The sequence below is a fragment of the Lissotriton vulgaris genome, chromosome 6 (genome assembly GCF_964263255.1).
Source record: "Lissotriton vulgaris chromosome 6, aLisVul1.2, whole genome shotgun sequence".
NCBI lineage: Eukaryota > Metazoa > Chordata > Amphibia > Caudata > Salamandridae > Lissotriton > Lissotriton vulgaris.
In genome coordinates, this window is record NC_141694.1 from 1,386,597,730 (window position 1) to 1,386,619,026 (window position 21,297).

Below are 21,297 nucleotides of genomic sequence, written 5' to 3' on the forward strand. Positions count from 1 at the left end.
TTCCTAATGCTTCTAATCATTTATATCTGTTGCTGTCTAATGGTTGTTTCAGCACCCCTGTTTTACAGTAAAATAACGACTGTTCAATAAATATTTATTGAAAACCTTCCATACCATTTATTCTGTGTATCTCTCTGAGACTAAGTGAGCACAAGTGACTGAGTGAAAAGTAGTACACTGTTTCCACTGTCATAAGGGATCAGCGTTGTCATGTTCGATAGTTGCCAAGAACTATTCTCTCCATGATAAGAGGAGTTTCTAGTGGCACTGTGAGCTAGCTGGTACACAAGCCAACATACCCAGTGAGGGTGTCTAGAATTGTTTTGACACCAATCCTACAGTGTATGTTGTCTAAACATGCAGATCCCATATAGGTTTTATAGGAACTACACAACAAGGACAGAATGACCTTCCTTTGAAATTCATCCCCGGAACATCCGGATTGTGGTGGAAGCCAAGCCCCCTTTCCTGCTCCCCTTTTGGTTGGAGGATAGGTGGGAAAATTAGTCAGATGAGGAGGAGGGTCCTCACTTAGCCTACCCCACCCCCTCTCTCCTGTAATTCCACCATCTTGGAATAGTGGAGAAACCTCCAATCAGGGCTAGCATAGTGCCTCTTCTCACAAGACGTGTTCACTAGAGGGTGTAGGCACCCTAAAGGTAAGTAAACCTTTGGCTAGTACCTGTCTTCCCTTGTAACACTCTTAAATTCAGTATTTAGGTGGCACCCCAAGACCTGAACATCAGATTCAACAGACAAGACCAGACCAGGACAAAGAAAACCTGCTGCTTGGGAAATGAAACCTAGCTGCAGAAGAAAAAGGCTTCAAAGCTTGCTTGCTGCCCTTAGGACTCGACAATCACTTCTGCTGTGTCGTCCTACAACCTGAAAGGACTCCAAGAACCCCGGACCACCTACAGCCTGCAAGAAATTGCCATGAAGCTTCCTTGGAGTGAAGGTATCACTTCCCTGCATACCAAGGCACCCATCCTGTGAAGTCTGGTGTTTCGACTTGCTGCTCCCCGATGACCTCGATGCAACACTGAAGCCTCCCCACCAGGTTTTGAGGCACCAGGACCTACAAGAGTATCGGTGTACCAATAACCCCATGGTAAAAACCTAGAACAAGAGCCCACACCAGACTCCTGAAATACCAGAAGCAAGCACCCATTGAGAGAAATTGAGGCACCTGAGACCCAGTTCCTGAGTAGCCCAGCTGTTATGAGATCACCTCTCCAAATTGCCTGCTTCTGACCGTGAGGACCTCAAGACGCACGACGCCCGACTGACCTGTTCGCTCTGCAACCGGCTCCAGCACTGACCAACCAGCCGTACTCCCATGTGTTATACATGGGGGTCTCTAGCAGCAGTGGTATACACCCTTTCCAAGTAGGGACAGTTCCTTCTAGTCAAGATAAGGGAGTTACACACCCAAGTTAACCCCAGCTCACCCCCTGCTAACTTGGCACGAGCAGTCAGTCGTATCTTAGAGGCAATGTGTAAGGTATTTATACATAACACACCGTAACACACAGTGAAAACACTTCAAATGGACGCCACACCAGTTTAGAAAAATAAACAATCTCTATCTAAACCAAACAGGAAAAAACAAACAAAACTAAAGATATGACCTTTTAAAGGTTTCAAGCAATTCTGTCCATAGAATTTATGGATGTGGTGATTTTACACAAAGTACCTTAGATGCATCAAAATCCACAAACAAAAACAGCCTCAGGTTAGGGAAGAGCCAGAAAACACAGCAATCCGTCGATTCCTGAGACCATGGGGAGACGATGTGTGTCAGTTCTGCTGCACACAGAAGAAGCATTGTGTCAAATCCAGACTATATGGGAAAGCGATGCGTCGCAATCCAAGATGGGTATTGTCTACAGTGTTAAACTTTCCACACAGGAGAATTATGTGGAAATCATGACCCACTGGAGGTCGATGCAACAGCAGCAAACAGGTGCTGCGTTCATTCCTTCAGCCACAGTCCCATGATGCATCGGAGTCAGTGTGGGGGTCTTGGACTTCGGAGACATGGTGCGCTGAATTAGGGCTGCTGTGGTTTCTTGGGCTGCGGGCAGGTGCTGCGTCGATTATTTCTGCCACACAGCAGCAGTGTATGGAAACTATTTCAGCAGGCAATGCTGCATCGTAAAAACAGGTGCTGGAAGTGCAAAGTATACATTTTCAAATCTTGTATCTTTTTTTCAGCAGGAACCACCTCCAAGGTCCCAGAACTGGAATTGGCACCACTTGGCAGGTCAGAATTCACAACAGTGGAATTCAGGGATGCTACAGGTGAAGTCTTTGATGCCCTGAGACTTCTTAACAGGAGGCAAGCACATACAAACCCTTGGGGAAACTTCACAAGCAGAAGCAGCTACTGCAGGCAAACCCAGTAAAGCAACACACAGCAAAGGGGCAGTACTCCTCCTCACAGCTCTTCAGCTTTTCTTATTATTAGAGTATCCTCTTGATCCAGTAGTTTGCAGAAAGTCTGGGGTTTTAGGTCCAATACTTATATCACTTTTGCCCTTTGAAGTAGGCATTCTTCAAAGGATTGTCTGTGTAGTCCACAAGTTCTCGTCCTGCCTGGTCTTGGCTCCAGACACACTCCTGGGGGGGTGGAGGGGGGGATGGTTGGAGACAGGTGTATGTGACTGTTTCATCGTGGGGCACCCTGTTGTTTTCAAAAGGGAGCCTCCGGTTTGCAAAGGCACTTCAGGCTTGGAAATGAAGGCCAATCAGCCTTGTGATGGGCCATCAGGATATGCAGGGCACACCTCAACTCCCGTTGTGTGAATGTCTACAGTGAATGCTCAAATAGGTCCCTGTCGGTCTAAACCAGACGTTGATTCCACAGGCAGGTAGAGGACCAGGATGGTTAGACAAGACTATGCCCACTTTCTAAAAGTGGCATTTTCAAACAGACAATATAAAAACCAACTTTACTCAAATATGTGTTTTTAAAGTCTGAAGTCAGAGAGTCCAAACTCTAAATCTCTAGCTGTTCTCAATTGAAAGTTACACTTGTAAAATGTTAAAACACAGCCCCAATGATAGCCTATGGGAGAGCTAGTCCTTGTAAAAATGAAATTGGCAGTATTTCATTATCAGGACATGTAGAACACACCAGTACATGTCCTACCTTTCACATACACTGCAACCTACGCCTGGGGGTTCCTTAAGCCTACCATAGGGGTGTTTTACATTTAGAAAAAGGGAAGGTTAGGGCCAGGCAAGTGGATGCACTTGCCAGGTCGACATGGCAGTTTAAAACTGCACACACAAACACTGCAATGTTAGGCCTAAGACAAGATTACAGGGCTGTTCATGAGGGTAACACAACCAGTGCTTCAGGCCCCCTAGCAGTGTTTGATTCACGGGCCTTGGGCACACCGAGTGCACTTTACCAGGGACGTACCAGTAAATCATGTATGCCAATCATGGAGAACCAATCATAAGAACAATTTACAAAGGGAGCACTTGCACTTTAGCACTTATCAGCTGTGGTAAAGTGCCCAGAGTACCTTAACCAGCAAAAACAAAGTCCAGCATAACATTAAAAGAACATAAGGTAGAGGCAAAAAGACAGGGAAAACCACACCTAGGATGCCAGGTTTAACACTGAGGTCCTCAGGCCCTTGCGACCTCCTCCCTCTAAGGAGACCCTCCTAGACTTACCTGTAAGTCCCTCTCTGCAGTGCTTTTTCAAGTGGCCCCCTTTGCCTTTGAGCACCAGCTTCCAATACCGGGGCACCTCTTTTTCTGGCTGACCCATGACGCTCCTGAACTTCTCTTGATGGTACTTTAGACCTGGTCCCGACATCGACCTAAAAGAAGAAGGTGACATTTGTGAAAGCATTTCCTGAATGTCTATGCCTTTTTCTGCTTTTTCCCTTTGTTGCCTATGGTGTGTAATGGCGCATAGAAGTGATATATTTTCAGAACTTTGTAAAATCATACCTCCGAAAGTACTTACCTTAGAACTGTGTTTATGGTCTTGAAAATTATATAAAATCAAATATATTCTTGAGTGTGTGTCTCATTTATTGCCTCTGTGAGTAAAACAAATGCATAACACTACCCTTGGATAAGCCTGACTGCTCGCCCACACTACCACAAAAAGACAGTTAGTATTATCTACTTTTGCCTCTTCCTGCCTTTTCGGGATCTCTTGCACTCTCTACATAGTGTACTTCATTTTAGTACACTGAACAGAAGGGCGGTTTCCTACACTCATTATGTGAGAGGACCCTGTCCAGGGGTACATCAAGAACATACTCCTGTGGCATAACAAGTATGTTAACTCATCTAAATACATGTAAATATCACAAGAGGGAAAAAAGAAGCAGTAGGTGTGAGAACCTTATTCAGCTTCCTTATGTATATGCCAAACAAATCAAAGAGGAGTGGGATCATATATTCTGAAGGAATCCCTTTTGAAGAATCTGTGGGACCCTCAACAGATGTTTTCGGTCAGTCGTATATTCAGAGTCACTGACGTACTAGTAACTGATAGCTTCATCATTGGGTCTTTTCCTTCACCAGGAGCACACATAGAAGGAGGAAATCACCGCCATTGATTGTTTTTGAGCAGGAAGGGGTCCCTTTCTGCACAAAAACTATAATTCCCACAATGCAGACACCCTTGCACCATTATGAAAGGGTGCCTGCATTGACGCATGGCAGCTAATTGTGCACCAGTGCTAGGGAAGAGGACAGGAATGTGCTGTATCTCATAGATAAGGTACATTCCTGCTGTTTTCTTTTGACATAGGGTAGCACATCAAGAACGCTTGTGGCGTTGCACTATACCAAACATTTGTAAATGAGACCCTACATATTTAACTACAAATATTAGTCACTGAGACTTTAAAGTGCATGTCTAACTCTCTAAGCAAATACCACCCTGTCCTATGACTTACCTACACCCTACATTAAGGGCAACTAGTACATATTAAAACAGAAGATTAAAGCTCAGCAAGGAGTTTTTAATGCTAACTCAGCCATGCATTAAAACAGCACACACACTCTACAGTTCCAGGACAAAACATGAATACCAATCTGTTAAGGCAATGGCACAGATTAGAAATCTAATGTGTTTTATTGGTAATGCATTTGACAATCGTGTTGATCACACATCAGCGTTGTGGGGTTGGGTCCCAGTCCCCATATATCTCTACAAATTTGTGGACTTGCTGTTGGAAGCTGGCTCTGTATAAACTGTACCAAAGTGAGGTACAGTGTGCACAGAGTCCAGTGAAACCCCAAAGGTAGGCAGAGGTAAAGTTAGATAGCACTTCACTCTCTATTTCTGGTTGTGTGGTCGAGCAGTAAGGCAGTATCAGAGTACAGTGTTAATCATTTGTTGTACACACTCAGTCAGCAAATGAATTCACACACTCAAAAACTGAACTTCAGACCAATTGTTTTTGTATAAAAAAAGATTATTTTAGTTATTTTATTTTCTAGAACCAAGCAAGCCTGGCACAGGTAAGCAATAAATACTTTACATTAGTAATGCAATTGGAATACAGTTTGCATGAATTGTATATGCACTTTGGTTTGATTTACAGTATGGATGCAGAGAAATGCAATACTTAGTAAATGCAGTACACAGACTTGAATAGGCTTTTTAGTAAAAAAAAATAGCAGGTAAGTAACTTTTGAGATTACTAGGCTTACACAGAGTAGTATACCTAGATTCTACTCTGGGACATTTCCTGAAAAAGGTAAGTAAAATCGTTTTTGCTAGATTATGCAATTTTAAAGAATTTGTTTAGTTTCTCAAACTCCACACTTGAAAACTTTTCACAGAAAAACAGTCAATGGTATACTATGGACGAAAATAGTGTTATCAGTTTAGAGGTAAGTATTTGGTAGTGGGAGTTGAGGTTCTGGGATTAGACTCAGGGGTCCCCCAGGGTCAAGGATGCACTCTTGTTACACCCTCAGCGGCGCTAGGGTAGTCAGGTGCAGAGTGCTGCGGCTCAATGTTATCCAATGGGGAACAGGGGGCCTCCGGTTGTGGCTGCTGACTAGCAGGCAACTTGGTTGTGGGAGCAAAGCTCCTGGACTTAAGCTCAGGGCAAGTGGGGAAACAAAGTAGCACCAAATGTGCACCCTCAGCGGCACTAGGGCGGCGGGGTGCAGGGTGCTGTTTCATCGTGGGGCGCCCTGTTGTTTTCAAAAGGGAACCTCCGGTTTGCAAAGGCACTTCAGGCTTGGAGATGAAGGTCTTCTGGGTGCGATCACCACTTTGAGAGGTAAGTTGGGAAGTTAGAGGTTGATAAGGCACCATCGGTTTGGGCACACAAGGCCGTGGGGCGTCGAGTGCAGGGGTGCCTTTTGGGGTTGGATCTTCTTACCTGCTCTTGGTCGCGGTTAGGGTGGCCTTCTGGATTTAGACTGCAGGCGTCGGCTGGAGGCCGAACTTGGGTCAGGATCACCGGGATGGCCTCCTCATGGTGTTTGGCCACTCGACCTCCGGCCGTGGACGGCAGGTGCAGAGTGGTGCTGATTCGCGGTTTACGGCCAAAGCCAGAGGTTGCAGATGTACAAATCCGGGGTTCACGGGAAACAAAGTCTTTGTGGTTGAAGGCAGGAAGGTCCTCCTGGGGTTTTCAAGGTTGCTGGCTGCAGGACACACCAGGATTTTGCAGGAGCAGGTTTGAGTGGGAGACAGGCCGGTAGGGCTGGGGTCAAGTCAGTGGGCGCCTTCCTCTTCTTACCTGCTGCACGGCTGTTCAATCCTTCTTCTTTTTCTCGTAGTTTCTTCTTGTCAGCGGAAACAAGGTTCAGGGGTGCCCCTAAATACTAGATTTAGGGGTGTTACAGGTAGGTAAAAGACAGGGCAATGAGTCAATTCCCTAGGTTGGGTACACCCCCTATTATGCCACCCTCCAGTGGAAAGGGGGCATGAGCCTGTCCATGGTTGACTGAGTCCTCCCATATTCAAGATGGCGTGGACTGAGAGTTGTGTTTCACCTCGCCTCCCCGACCTGAGGGGTGGAGTTGGCAGAGGTGGGCACAACTCTCTTCTTCACTTGTTTTTCCCGCCTGTTCTCCTGCCCAAATTGGGGGTCAGAACCAGTTGCTGAGAGCAGGAAGTGGCCTGGGGAAGCGCACAAAGGCAGCAGGGCTTTGAAGCTTCCCCTTCGTGAACCCTGCCCATCCTGGGGGAGGAGGCTTGGCACCTTGTCCCAGGATGTGCATTGTTACAGGCCCCAGAGGGCAGGAGGCTCTCGACCCAGGGTTCCAGAAACATGTCTGGTGGTGACAGGGTAAAGCAGCCACTCAGCCTGGACAGTAGTGGTAGATTCGTTTTCAGAGGGTATCTCTAAGATTCCCTCTGTGTGCATTTTTCATTAAATCCCACACCGGCATCAGTGTGGGTTTAATGTGCTGAAAAGTTTGATACTAAACTTTTCAGTTTTCAGTGTAGCCATTATGGTGCTGTGGAGTTCGTAATGACAAAACTCCCAGCACCATATACTCTTTAGGGCAGCACTGCACTTACAATGTCTAAGAATGGGCTCGGAAACTGTAGGGGTACAGAGCTCATGCACATATACCCTCACCACTGGTATAATGCACCCAGCTAGAGGGGTGACTGATCTATGCCAGGGCAGTGGGTTGTAGGCATGGCACACAGAGATGTGTGCCATGTCGACTCTTCACTTTGTTCTGCACCAAGACATGCAGCCTGCAAAGGCAGTGTGGGAGTGTCAGGGTACAGGACCTTTAAGGGTGGCACAATAAGTGCTACAGCCCTTAGAGGCCTTCTCTGGTCACAGGGTCCTGGGTACCTGTGGTACCATTTACCAGGGGCTGACCTGTGGCCAGAGATGCCAATTGGGTTTAGGCTTCAATGCAGTTTTAGGGAAAGAAAATAGGCCCTGGGTACCTGATTAGCAGGAGCCCAAGGCACACTCAGTCAAAGTACATCAGCAATTCGGCAAAAGGTGGGGGCAACCATGCAGGAAGAGGGAACTTTCTCATACAACCTCCAAAACGAAAGAGGATGAGACTAACCTTTCCCTAGACACTCTTCATTTTCTAAGTGTAAGAACCTGGAAAGTCCATCTGCATTGGCATGGGCAGTCCCGGGTATGTGTTCCACTACAAAGTCTATTCCCTGTAGAGAGATGGACTACCTCAACAGTTTAGGATTTTCACATTTCATTTTCATTAGCCATCTGAGAGGTCTGTGATCAGTTTAAACTAGGAAGTGGGTACCAAACAAGTATGGACTCAGCTTCTTCAGGGACCAAACCACAGCAAAAGCCTGCCTCTCAATGCCACTCCAACGCTGCTCCCTGGGGAGACGTGTTGTGCTTATAAAAGCAACAGGTTGGTCTTAGCCTTAATCATTGGTCTGGGATAGGACCGCTCCTATACCTAGCTCAGAGTCATCAGTCTGCACAATGAACTGCTTGGCATAGTCTGGGGATTTGAGAATTGGTGCTGAGCACATAGCCTCTTTCAGGGTGTCAAAAGCCTTTTGACAACTAACTGTCCAGTTTACCTTTTTGGGCATCGTCTTGGAGGTGATTTCCGTAAGGGGAGCCACTATGGACCCATATCCCTTCACAAGCCTCCTGTAGTACCCAGTCAAGCCAAGGAATGCTCTGATTTGGGTCTGGGTTGTTGGAGCTGCCCAGTCCAGGATGACCTGGATCTTGGGCTGTAAGGGTTGTACCTGGCCTCCACCAACAATGTGGGCCAAGTACACCACAGTTCCCTGCCCTATCTGGCATTTCGATGCTTTGATAGTTAGGCCTGCAGGTAGCAGGGTATTTAAAACCTTCCCAATGTAGATCAGGTGATCCTGCTAGGTGGAGCTAAATACAGCAATAACACCTAGATAAGCTACACTAAAGGACACCAAACCAGCAAGGTCTTGGTTCACCAACCACTGGGCATGGCAGTAAACTGATAATGCCTATCGGATGTGGAGAATGCCGCCTTTAATTTTGCTCCTGGGGCCATGCCAATTTGCCAGTACCCTGTAGTTAAATCAAAGGTACTTAGAAATGTGGCTGCACCCAATTTGTCTATCAACTCATCTGCTCTTGGGATAGGGTGAGCATATGTCTTGGTGACAGAGTTGAGTATTCTACAGTCAACACAGTAACTCATTTCTCTCTTTCCACCTTCTGGATGAGGTTTAGGGACTAGAACCGCTGGGCTGGCCCAGGGAATCTCAGAGGGTTCAATAACCCCTAACAGCAGCATCTTTCTGACTTCAGCTCTGATGCTTTCCTTGACTTGATCAGACTGTTGATAGATTGTGTTTTTGACAGGTGAACTGTCATCAGTGTCCACATCTTGCGTACATCATTTTGTCTGACCAGGGGTTAAGCAAAAGAGCTTAGCATACTGCTGTAAGTCATGGTAGAACTTCAGGCGGTTCACATGGATAACCCTTTTAGGTGTCCTGCTTGTGCCTAGACCAACCAAGTAGGTAACCTCACTCTTTTTTTCTGGGATAGGGTAAGGGTCACTCCATCTGTCCTGGAGAGCCCTTGGTGCCACTGGCTCCAACACCCATACCCTTTTCCCAGGTTTAAATTCACCCAGTGCAGTTTTTGGTCATACCAGTGCTTCTGAAGCTCCTGGCTGGCCTAAAGATTTTTGGATGCCTTTTCCATATACTCAGCCATTCTGGACCTTAGGCCGAGCACATAGTCCACAATATCTTGTTTGGGTTCTTGGAGAGGCTTCTTCCAACCCTCTTTTACAAGACAGAGTGGTCCCCTCACAGACAGAGTGGTCCCCTCACAAGATGGCCAAACAGAAGTTCAAAGGTGGAAAACACTACTCCTTTCTGTGGCAACTCTCTGTAAGCGAAAAGCAGACATGGTAAAAGGACATCCTATCTCCTTTAGAATTTTTTAGGGAGCCCCATAATCATGCCTTTCAATGTCTTGTTGAATCTCTCAACAAAGCCATTGGTTTGTGAGTGATAGGATGTAGTAAACTTGTACTGCACTCCACACTCATTCCACATGTGTTTTTGGTAAGCAGACATGAAGTTGGAACCTCTGTCTGAAACCACCTCCTTAGGAAACCCTATTCTGGTGAAGACACCAATGAGGTCTTTGGCTACTGCTGGAGCTGTAGTAGTCCTAAGGGGAATTACCTCAGGGTACCGAGTGGCATGATCCACTACCACTAGAATGAACTTGCTCCCTGATGCTGTGGAAGGTTCAAGTGGACCCTCTATGTCCACACCTACCCTTTCAAAGGGAACCCCCACCACAGGTAGTGGTATGAGGGAGGCCTTTTAGGGGCCACCTGTCTTGCCACTGGCCTGACAGGTGACACAGGAACTAACAAACTCCTTAACTTTTTGGTCCATCTGGGGCCTGTAAAAGTGGCTAACTAGCCTTTCCCAAGTCTTGGTTTGGCCCAGATGTCCAGCTAGGGGATGTCATGAGCTAAAGTTAGGCAAAACTCCCTGTACTTCTGAGGCACTACCACTCTCCGTGTGGCTCCAGATTTGGGGTCTCTGGCCTCAGTGTACAGTAGTCCCTCTTCCCAATAGAGTCTGTGGGTACCACTGACATCTCCCTTTTCCTGTGCAGCTGCTTGCTGCCTCAGGCTTTCACGAGTTGGACAGTCCTGCTGTCCAAGGCACAGCTCTTCCTTAGAGGGTCCCCCTGGGCCTAAGAGTTCAACCTCCAAGTCCAAGTCCTCTCCCTGAGGAGAGGGGTCCTGATCCTTTTGATGTACAGAAACTCGTTCCCAAGTCTTCTTACCTTTTCTTTTGGAAGGTTGGGCCATACTTTCAGGCTCCAACACTTCTTTTTTACCCTGTCTCTTGCTCTGTGCCCTTGTTTTTACACACACCAATCCAGGGATATCCAGCATTGCTGCTTGAGTTTTCAGTTCAACCTCCACCCATGCTGAGTTTTCCAGGTTGTTGCCAAGCAGACATGCAGCTGGTTGCTTTGGAGAGACCACTACCTGCTTCAGGCCAGTAAGCCACCCCCCATGTCTAATGTCACGATGACCATTGCATGATTAGTGGTAAAACTGTCAGCATTGGTGACTGGGTAAATTCTCCCAATAAAGTATTGCTCAGGGGAAACCAGTGTGATTCTCACCGTAGTGACACTGGATCCCTCAGAGCTTCTATCCAAGTTCCATTAATCCAAGGGTATTGTAAGTACTTTTTGTAAGTTGGATGGTCACAAAGCTACTGTGGCAAACTCAACTTCCCCTTGTGAAACTAGAACTGCTACAGTGTGCAACCCGAATTGCTCTTGGCACAATGTTGATCCCATCTGGAGACTTGCTACCCCAGGAGTAGCTGTAGTAGGCCAAGGGTCCTTCTTGTTTGGGCTAGCAGCATCTCCAGTTAAGTGTCCTAACTTCTTACAGTTGTTACACCAGGCCCTTAAAGGTGCAAAGTAATTTCCCCTGTACCTATTAATGGAATGGGAAGAGTTTTGGGGCCCACCCCCCTGTGCAGGTTTTTGGGGTCCTTTTACGAGACTCAGGTTTTTATCTTGGGGATTCTCACCACCTTTCCCCTACGGAGGTTTTGAAACCCCTTTCTTTTGGTCACCTCCACTGGTCGATTTTGTCACCCTTGTCTTGACCCAGTGGTCTACCTTCTTTTCCAATTCTTGGGGAGAATTAGACCTAGGTCTACCAAATGCTGATGTAACTTTTCATTAGTATAATTACTTAAAATATGTTCTTTCATAAACAGATTGTAAAGTCCATTGAAATTGTGTACATTGTGCCCAGTTAACCAATCATCTATTGTTTTAACTGAGTAGTCTTCAAAGTCAATCCAGGATTGGTTTGGGGTTTTGTGAGCCCCCCTGAATCTAATTCTGTATTCCTCAGTTGTGAGGCCAAATCCCTCAATCAGAGTTCTCTTCATGAAGTGATAGGATCCAGCATCTTCTCCAGAAAGGGTCAGACGTCTGTCTCTGCAGTTACCAGAGAACAGTTGCCAAAGGAGTGCCCCCCCAGGGTGACTTCTTCCCTTTTCTCATTCACAAGCCATCTCAAAGGCTGTGAACTATTTTGTGATAACATCACTCTCTTCATATTTAGGGACAATCCTTTTGGTGATTTTAGAATCATAAGATTGCTCTTTATCCTTATTAAGTAAATTGATACAACCATTGATGGGTGCTATTGATGCGCTGGGATGCCCTAGGGTAGCCATGCGCAATAGAAATCCGTATTCATTCATTCTATGCCTATCTCTGATCTCTCTCTCTTTCTAGAGCCAGCAACCTGGTCTCTAGATCCAGTCTTTTGGTCAGCCTTACTAAAAGGTTACCCTCAATGAAGTTCCTGACCCACCGGTGTGGGATCTAGGTAGTGAGAGGTTGATTCTTGGAGTCAGGAGGGGTATTGGACCCTTTTCTCCCTAGGAAGGGGGAAGGGGTTGATCTACCAAGTCACCTCCTTCCCCTCCTTTTCTATCTGACTGGGTAAACAATGCTCTTACCTCACAAAGTGACGGTTGGTACATCCAGAGAGAAGAGGCATTTTTTAAGAAGTTCATCGTTGTAAAAGTTGTCCTGCTCGAGCTATCCCATCCTCGTCCCCAGTGTTGCATTCAGTAAAATAAAGATGAAGGGTCCTCGTTGTAATGTTCAAGTAGTATATTTATTCTTGGGAATAGATGGTCAGGTACAGCAATGAAGAAATAATTTAGTCTGGTAAGAAAACCCCACCGGGAGCAGATAACCTCCTGCTCAGCCTCCAGGTAACTGATTAATCCCTTGAACAGCAACAGGTAGAATCATGGATGACATCACAGAGACATGACATAGACAAGCAGACACTAACACTAAGGAAGGACAAAGAGGGAGGAAGAGCAGGATGTAACACTGGTCTTCACCATTTTCGAATGGGTGGCCCTTAGAATACCCAGCAAACAGCTCCTGGAGCTTTTGTTTGGTGGGATGGGGAACCATGGCTACGTTTTTAAGTTTACATAGGGTTCTTACCTCTTGAAAGACAATGTAATCATGTGCTTGGTTTCCATCCCCACACTCAAACACACTTCAGGCCACCTAGAAAGCATGTCTATAACCACTATCACATAGAATTGTTGACTTTCTGCATGAACCAGACCAAGATTATCAAGAGCAATTTCCTGCCGCGACACTGAGGGAGGAGGTCTGACAACCATAGGTTGAACTATTGTCTTCTTTGATTTAGCACTCAACGAGCACGGTAAGCACTCATGCACCATCCTCTCAATTAGTAGATCCACCCCATCCACAAATAAGAAGACTACAACCTTTCCTTAGTTTGAGACATGCCAAGATGAGAAACATGAGTCAGATTCATTAACTTCACGCGAAGCTTGACTGGAGGTATGAGCCAGGTACCTTGAAATAAGAGATTTCCACCCATGCCCAATTCCTCTTTCACTTCCCAAAACATTTTGCCCTCTTCCGAGGCTTGTTTTTTAGTGTGCTAACCATTCTTCACCAGAAACATAACTTCTGAAAGTACTGTATCCAACTCCTCTCACCACTGTTCCTCAGATATGACCAACTACAAACACAAATCCTGCTTCATCATCACATTAATCATCTTCATCTTGCATAACATGTTTCTTGGAGACTAACTTTGACAACAATTCAGTAACCTCATCCTCCAACCCTGGTATACTTCGCATATCAAAATCATATTCTTGCAAAGAGATCACCCACTTGGTTATCCTCCCTGACACCAAGTCAATTGCTTTCTTCATGAAAGTCTCACATAGGGCTTGTGATCCATTCTTACTTCAAACTTTACACCCCAAACAAACGTCTTCAACTTTCTTATGTCCGGCGGGAAAAACAAGTGAGGAAAAGAGGTGTGCCCACCTCTGACAACTCCACCCCTCAGGTGGGGGAGGCGAGGTGAAGCACAACTCTCAGTCCACGCCATTCATCTTGAAGATGGGCGGACTCAACCAAATAGGGACAGGATCATGCCCCCCTGCCACTGGAGGGTGGCATAATAGGGGGTGTACCCAACCCAGGGAAGGGACCCATTGCTCCCTGTCTTTTACCTCCCTGTAACGCCCCTAAATCTAGTATTTAAGGGCACCCCTGAACCTTGCTTCCGCAGACAAGAAGAAACTACAAGAAGAGGAAGAAGGACCAAACAACTGTGCAGCAGCTAACAAGAGGAAGACGCCCACTGACTTGGCCACAGCCCTACCGGCCTATTTCCCCCTCGAACATACTCCTGCAAAATCCCAGTGTGTCCTGCATCCAGCAACCTCAAAAACACCGGAGGACCTGCCTGCCTTCAACCACAAAGGCTTTGTCTCCTGTGAACACCGGATTTGTTCATCTACAACCTCTGTCCTTGGCCGGAAACAGCAATGGATAACATTGGGCCCCAGCACTCTGCACCCAGTCACCCTAGTGCTGTTGAAGGTGTAGCAAGAGTGCATCCTTGACTCTGGGGGACCCCAAGTCTAATCCCAGAACCTCAACTCCCAATACCAAATACACACCTCAAAACCGATAACACTATTTTCCTTCATAGTATAACATTGACTGTTTTTCTGTGAAAAGTTTCCAAGTGTGGAGTTTGAGAAACTAAATAAATTCTTTAAAATTGTATAATCTAACAAAAATGATTTTACTTACCTGTTTTCAGGAAATGTCCCAGAGTTGTATCGAGGTGTACTACTCTGTCTAAGCCTAGTTATCTCAAAAGTTACTTACCTGCTATTTTTAGTAAAAAGCCTATTCAAGTCTATGTACTGCTTTTACTAAGTATTGCATTTCTCTGCATCCATACTGTAAATCAAACCAAAGTGCATATACAATTATCATTAAAACTGTATTTCAATTGCATTAATACTGTAAAGTAGTTATTGCTTACCTGTGCTTGAGTCTAGAAAATAAAATAACTAAAATAATATTTTTGTATACAAAACAATTGGTCAGAAGTTCATTTTTGAGTGTGTGAATTCATTTGCTGACTGAGTGTGTACAACAATAGCTTAACACTGTCTCTGATACTGCCTTACTGCTCGACCACACTACCACAAATAGAGAGTGAGGTGCTATCTAACTTTACCTCTGCCTACCTTTGGGGTTCCACTGGACTCTGTGCACACTATATACAACTTTGCATTTGTTGGACTACTTGGTTACCACCTGATCACACAACAAAACTCTTAAATTGTCTTTAGAATTCTGATTTTTCAAATTGGCATTTTTGCAAAATTACTAAAAGTCTTGTTAGGGCCTTTGTTAAGTCCCTTTAGAATTTTAGAAAAATAAAAAGTCACTGTAGCTAGGGTTAGAGGGGTTAGAAGTTATTTTTTATAAATGTTCAAAACAAAAACCCAGCTGTTAGTGAAAATAACCACAATGACTTAGAGGAATTGGTTGAGGAGCTCGACCTCACCCTTTCCTGGGAATCCTGTGCACCCACCCCCATACTGTTGGGCACTGCTTTGAGTCATATCCACCCACATCTCATATGTCGGGGAACTGCTGGGAGTCCTCTGCACCTACCCCTCTTATGTCTGGGCACTGCTGGGAGTCATAGCCACCCACCCCTCTTATGTCTGGGCACTGTTGGGAGCCATATCCACCCACCCCTGTTATGTCTGGGCACTGCTGGGAGTCCTGTGCACCCACCACCATACTGTTGGGCACTGCTGGGAGTCCTGTGCACCCACCCCTCTTATGTCTGGGCACTGCTGGGAGTCCTGTGCACCCACCCCCGTACTGTTGGGCACTTCTGGGAGTCCTGTGCACCCACCCCTCATATGTCTGGGCACTGCTGGGAGTGACAGCCACTCACCCCTCTTATGTCTGGGCACTGCTGGGAGTCATATCCACCCACTCCTCATATGTCTGGGCACTGCTGGGAATCCTGTGTAGCCACCCCCATACTGTTGGGCACTGCTGGGAGTCATATCCACCCACCCGTCATATGTCTGGGCAATGCTGGAAGTCCTGTGTACCCACCCTCATACTGTTGGTCACTGCTTGGAGTCCTGTGCCCCCACCCTCTTATATCTGGGCACTGCTGGGAGTCCTGTGCACCCACCCCCATACTGTTGGGCACTTCTGGGAGTCCTATGCACCCACCCCTCTTATGTCTGGGCACTGCTGGGAGTCCTGTGCACCCACCCCCATACTGTTGGGCACTGCTGGGAGTCATATCCACCCACCCCTCATATGACTGGGCACTGCTGGGAGTTATAGCCACTCACCCCTCTTACGTCTGGGCACTGCTGGGAGTCATATCCACCCACCCCCTCATATGTCTGGGCACTGCTGAGAATCCTGTGTACCCACCCCCATACTGTTGGGCACTGCTGAGAGTCATATCCACCCACCCCTCATATGTCTGGGCACTGCTGGAAGTCCTGTGTACCCACCCTCATACTGTTGGGCACTGCTGGGAGTCCCGTGCACCCACTCTCTTATATCTGGGCACTGCTGGGAGTCCTGTGCACCCACCCCCATACTGTTGGGCACTTCTGGGAGTCCTATGCACCCACCCCTCTTATGTCTGGGCACTGCTGGGAGTCCTGTACACCCACCCCCATACTGTTGGGCACTGCTGAGAGTCATATCCACCCACCCCTCATATGTCTGGGCACTGCTGGAAGTCCTGTGTACGCACCCTCATACTGTTGGGCACTGCTGGGAGTCCTGTGCACCCACTCTCTTATATCTGGGCACTGCTGGGAGTCCTGTGCACCGACCCCCATACTGTTGGGCACTGCTGGGAATCCTGTTCACCCACCCCTCTTATGTCTGGGCACTGCTGGGAGTCATAGCCACTCACCCCTCTTAAGTCATGGCACTGCTGGGAGCCATATCCACCCACCCCTCATATGTCTGGGAACTGCTGGGAGTCTTATCCACCCACCCCTCATATGTCTGGGCACTGCTGGAAGTCCTGTGCACCCACCCCATACTGTTGGGCACTGTTGGGAGTCCTGTGCACCCACCCCCATACTGTTGGGCACTGCTGGGAGTCCTGTACACCTACCCCATACTGTTGGGCACTGCTGGGAGTCATATCCACCCACCCTTCCTATGTCTGGGCACTGCTGGGAGTCATATCTACCCACCCCTCCTATGTATGGGCACTGCTGGGAGTCATATCCACCCACCCCTCTTATGTCTGGGCACTGCTGGGTGTCCTGTGCACCCACCCCCATACTGTTGGGCACTGCTGGGAGTTCTGTTCACCCACCCCTCTTATGTCTGATCACTGCTGGGAGTCCTGTAAACCCACCCCCCATACTGTTGGGCACTGCTGGGAGTCATATCCACCCACCCCTCTTATGTCTGGGCACTGCTGGGAGTCATATCCACCCACCCCTCATATGTCTGGGCACTACTGGGAGTCCTGTGCACCCACCCCCATACTGTTGGGCACTGCTGGGAGTCCTGTGTACCCACCCCCATACTGTTGGGCACTGCTGGGAGTCATATCCACCCACCCCTCATATGTCTGGGCACTGCTGGAAGTCCTGTGTACCCACCCCCATACTGTTGGGCACTGCTGGGAGTCCTGTGCCCCCACCCCCATACTGTTGGGAACTGCTGGGAGTCCTGTCACCCACCCCTCTTATGTCTGGGCACTGCTGTGAGTCATAGCCACTCACCCCTCTTATGTCTGGGGACTGCTGGGAGTCATATCCACCCACCCCTCATATGTCTGGGCACTGCTGGGAGTTATATCCACCCACCCCCCCTCATATGTCTGGGCACTGCTAGGAGTCCTGTGCACCCCCCCCCATACTGTTGGGCACTGGTGGGAGTCCTGTTCACCCACCCCCATACTGTTGGACACTGCTGGGAGTCCTGTACACCTACTCCATACTGTTAGGCACTGCTGGGAGTCATATCCACCCACCCCTCATATGTCTGGGCACTGCTGGGAGTCATACCCACCCGCCCCCATGTCGTACTGCAACATTCATGGCGTGTGTGCGGCTCATATCACTATTGCAATGGTGGTATATGCGAGTGCGTGTGACGCACCGTACCCCAACATTCATGGCGTGTGTGCGGGTTGTATCACTATTGTGCTGGTGCCGTAAGCCAGCATGTGCGATGCACCGTACCCCAACATTCCCCGTGTGTGTGGCTTGTATCACTATTGCAATGGTGATATACGCGAGCGCATGAAACGCACTGTACTCCAACATTCATGGCGTGTGTGCAGCTCGTATCACTATTTCATTGGTGGTATAAGCGAGCATGTATAATTAATTTGAATGTGTAATTATTATTTGATTGTTAATTGCTATTAGCTAATAATTCATTGTAAATTAATTATGTTAAATAATTAATAATTTAGTAAATTGGAGGTGACATTTATAGGGGAAAATGGTGGGAGGTAAATTAATTTACAAAAATCAATTAATTGTTAATTAATGTTGATTAAATTGCAGGAATGTGAATATTAATTTATTCCTATCCGCTATCCAACGCTTTTCCTACTGTTCCACTCGCTGGAGTGGGAATATTAAATTTTACCCTTCTGCTATCCATCACTTTCCCTACTTTTCCACTTGCTGGTGTGGGAATAGTATATTTTACCCTCCCGCTATCCAACACTTTCCCTACTGTTCCACTCGCTAGAGTGGGAAAAGTAAAATTTACCCTCCCCTATCCAGCGCTTTCACTACTGTTCTACTCGCTGGAGTGGGAATAGTAAATGTTACCCTCCCGCTATCCAACAATTACACTACTGTTCCACCCGCTGGAGTGGGAATAGTAAATTTTACTGTCCCACTATCTAACACTGATGTAAAAAAATGTTAACAGATTATATATGTTTTATATTAATTTTATTATTTTTGAATTGATTTTAAGTATGTTTTAATTAATTATTCTGATTATTTAATTAAGGTAATATTACTTTTAACATATTTTAAAAATTCGATATTTATACAAACTATATTTAAAACAACAATATTTTGTCTTTGATATTTTTGTACTTACCTGTTTGTAGATAGAGAGATGATATTTTGTCCATCGATATTTTGGTGATGATATTCTGTCCAGACAATTTTTTGGTCCTCGATATTATGTCAGTGATCCTTAAGGAAACCACACAGCATGTGCCAAATCTAGAGACTGCTTTAATTCTAGTGAAGAAACATCTAGAAGAGAAAAAACTAATGTTTTAAAATATTCTCAGGAGAATTAACAGGTATATTGAGTCTAGATTCAGAGAAACAATGTAAATAATTAAAACTGTAAATCAAAAGCTGTAAAGGGTTGTTTTTTATAACCCCTTTGCTGCGGCGGGGGTTCAAATGGGTTTGGGTGTGGAGCTGCGGTGCTCATGATGGAGCTCCTTGACCCAGCCAAGCAAGGGGAGGCTCCCCGGGCACAATGGAACCCCGTCCCGGGCAGGCCGGGTGACGGGGGCACCCGACCCGGGGCCCGGCCGGACCCCTGGCCCCATCCGGGAGCCCGGAGGTGCAGGGGACGCCTCCCCGGGCCCTCCCGGACCCCATCCAGGGCTTCCTGCCACGCGGCAGGCCCAGGAACGGACCCGGGGCTGGGGCAACATCCTGGCCCGCCCAGCTGCCGGCTGAGGACCGCTAGGCCGAGAGGGGTCCTAGAGTACCTTGTACCTAGTAATCCGGAGGAAGGCTACCCCTCTTTCTGGGAACAAGTGCGCACCGCAATGCTCAGGTAGGCATGGGCGGAAAATCCGTTCCGCTCGCGGATTTTGCGGATTTTCGGGAAATCCGCAATCCGCGAGATTTGCGAATTTCCTGCAAAATCCGCAAATCCGCGAGCAGCGGATTTTGCTCGCACTGCTCGCACTGTTCGCGTGAGTTCGCGCCCCGCGAATAAGTGCGAAATTGCAGAAATACGTTCTAAGCAAAACTGAAAGTAACTACTTACCAGGTTCAAAAGTTCAGGCACATCATTAGTAGCCATTTCCTGTAGTGCTTCCTGAGGGGCCCCTCCAGAGTTCAGTTGCCAGTTGAAACTATTATGTGACCCTGCTCTGAACCTCAGAATAGTTACACATATGCCACAAAGGTCATGAATTACAGCTAAGGGAGACAAGCAGGAGCCAGGCTGGAAGTTAAAATCCATTAATCAGCCCCTAATTCATTATTGTCAGTTGGGGCAGGGCAGGTGTTGTAACTAATTTTGCAACAATGAAAGCACTTAGCAAGTGCAAAAGATCACTAATCAGGGCGCACTAAGGAAGCAGGTGCCAGCTAAAAAAATATTCTGTGACACATTAATCAGCCCCAAATTAATTCAGGTCACTTGAGGCAGGGAAGGTGTGCTTTGCTTTGCCGAAAATAATGTACACTGGACAACCAGAGGGTGTGGTGATGAAACAGAGGGTGGCATGGGTGGGCCAGAGGGTGGCATGAGTAGTCAGAGAGTGGCAGTGGTGACAGAGAGTGGCAGTGATGAAGAAGAGTGTCCCAAACAGGTTGGACACGTAGAAACAACAAGTTCGCAAAACTTGCGACCCGACAGGTAAGTTCGCAAATTGCGAAATTGTAAAAACCCTCGCGAACTGGCAGAAACACGGGCGAACACAAAAAAAAAAAAAAATCCGCAAATTCGCGGGAATTCGCGGATTTTGTGGATTGCGAGTTCGCAAATCCGCAAATTCGCGGATTGCCAATCCGCAAAATCCGCTCATGCCTATGCTCAGGGGACCCAAGGCGCGAAAGTACCCGACCTCCTGGAGCCCAGGCTAGGATCCGGGAGTAAAATGGCACCTCATCGGGACTTCCAGGGAAGTCCGGCCATCTGGTCGCCCCATAGGAAAGCATTGCGGGCGACCAGATGGCCGAGGGGATCCGGCGACCAGATGGCCGAGGGGATCTGGGCGACCAGATGGCCAGGCACGAAAGGGAAGCCGCCTGGACCCTCTGGACCCCGTCCCGGGCACCCTGCCATGCGGCAGGACCCAGGACGGAGCCCCCAGTGGGGAGGCCACCCTCCCCGGGGCCATCAGGGGCCCCAGACGGGGCTCCTGAAACCCAGCCGAACAAGGGGAGGCTCCCTGGGCACCACGGAACCCCGTCCTGGGCGTTTGGCAGTACAACAGGCCGGCGGGACAGGGCTCTGGGCCCGAGCACCGGACCTGGGGCCTGTCGGGGCCCTTGGACCCTGCCTGGGCTCCCAGGCCCAGAGGCACAGGGGAAGCCTACCCCGGGCCCTCCAGACCCCGTCCCAGGCACCCTGCCTCGCGGCAGGACCCAGGACGGAGCCCCGGGTAAGGAGGCCACACTCCCCGGGGCAACTGAGGGGCCCAGGACAAGGCTTC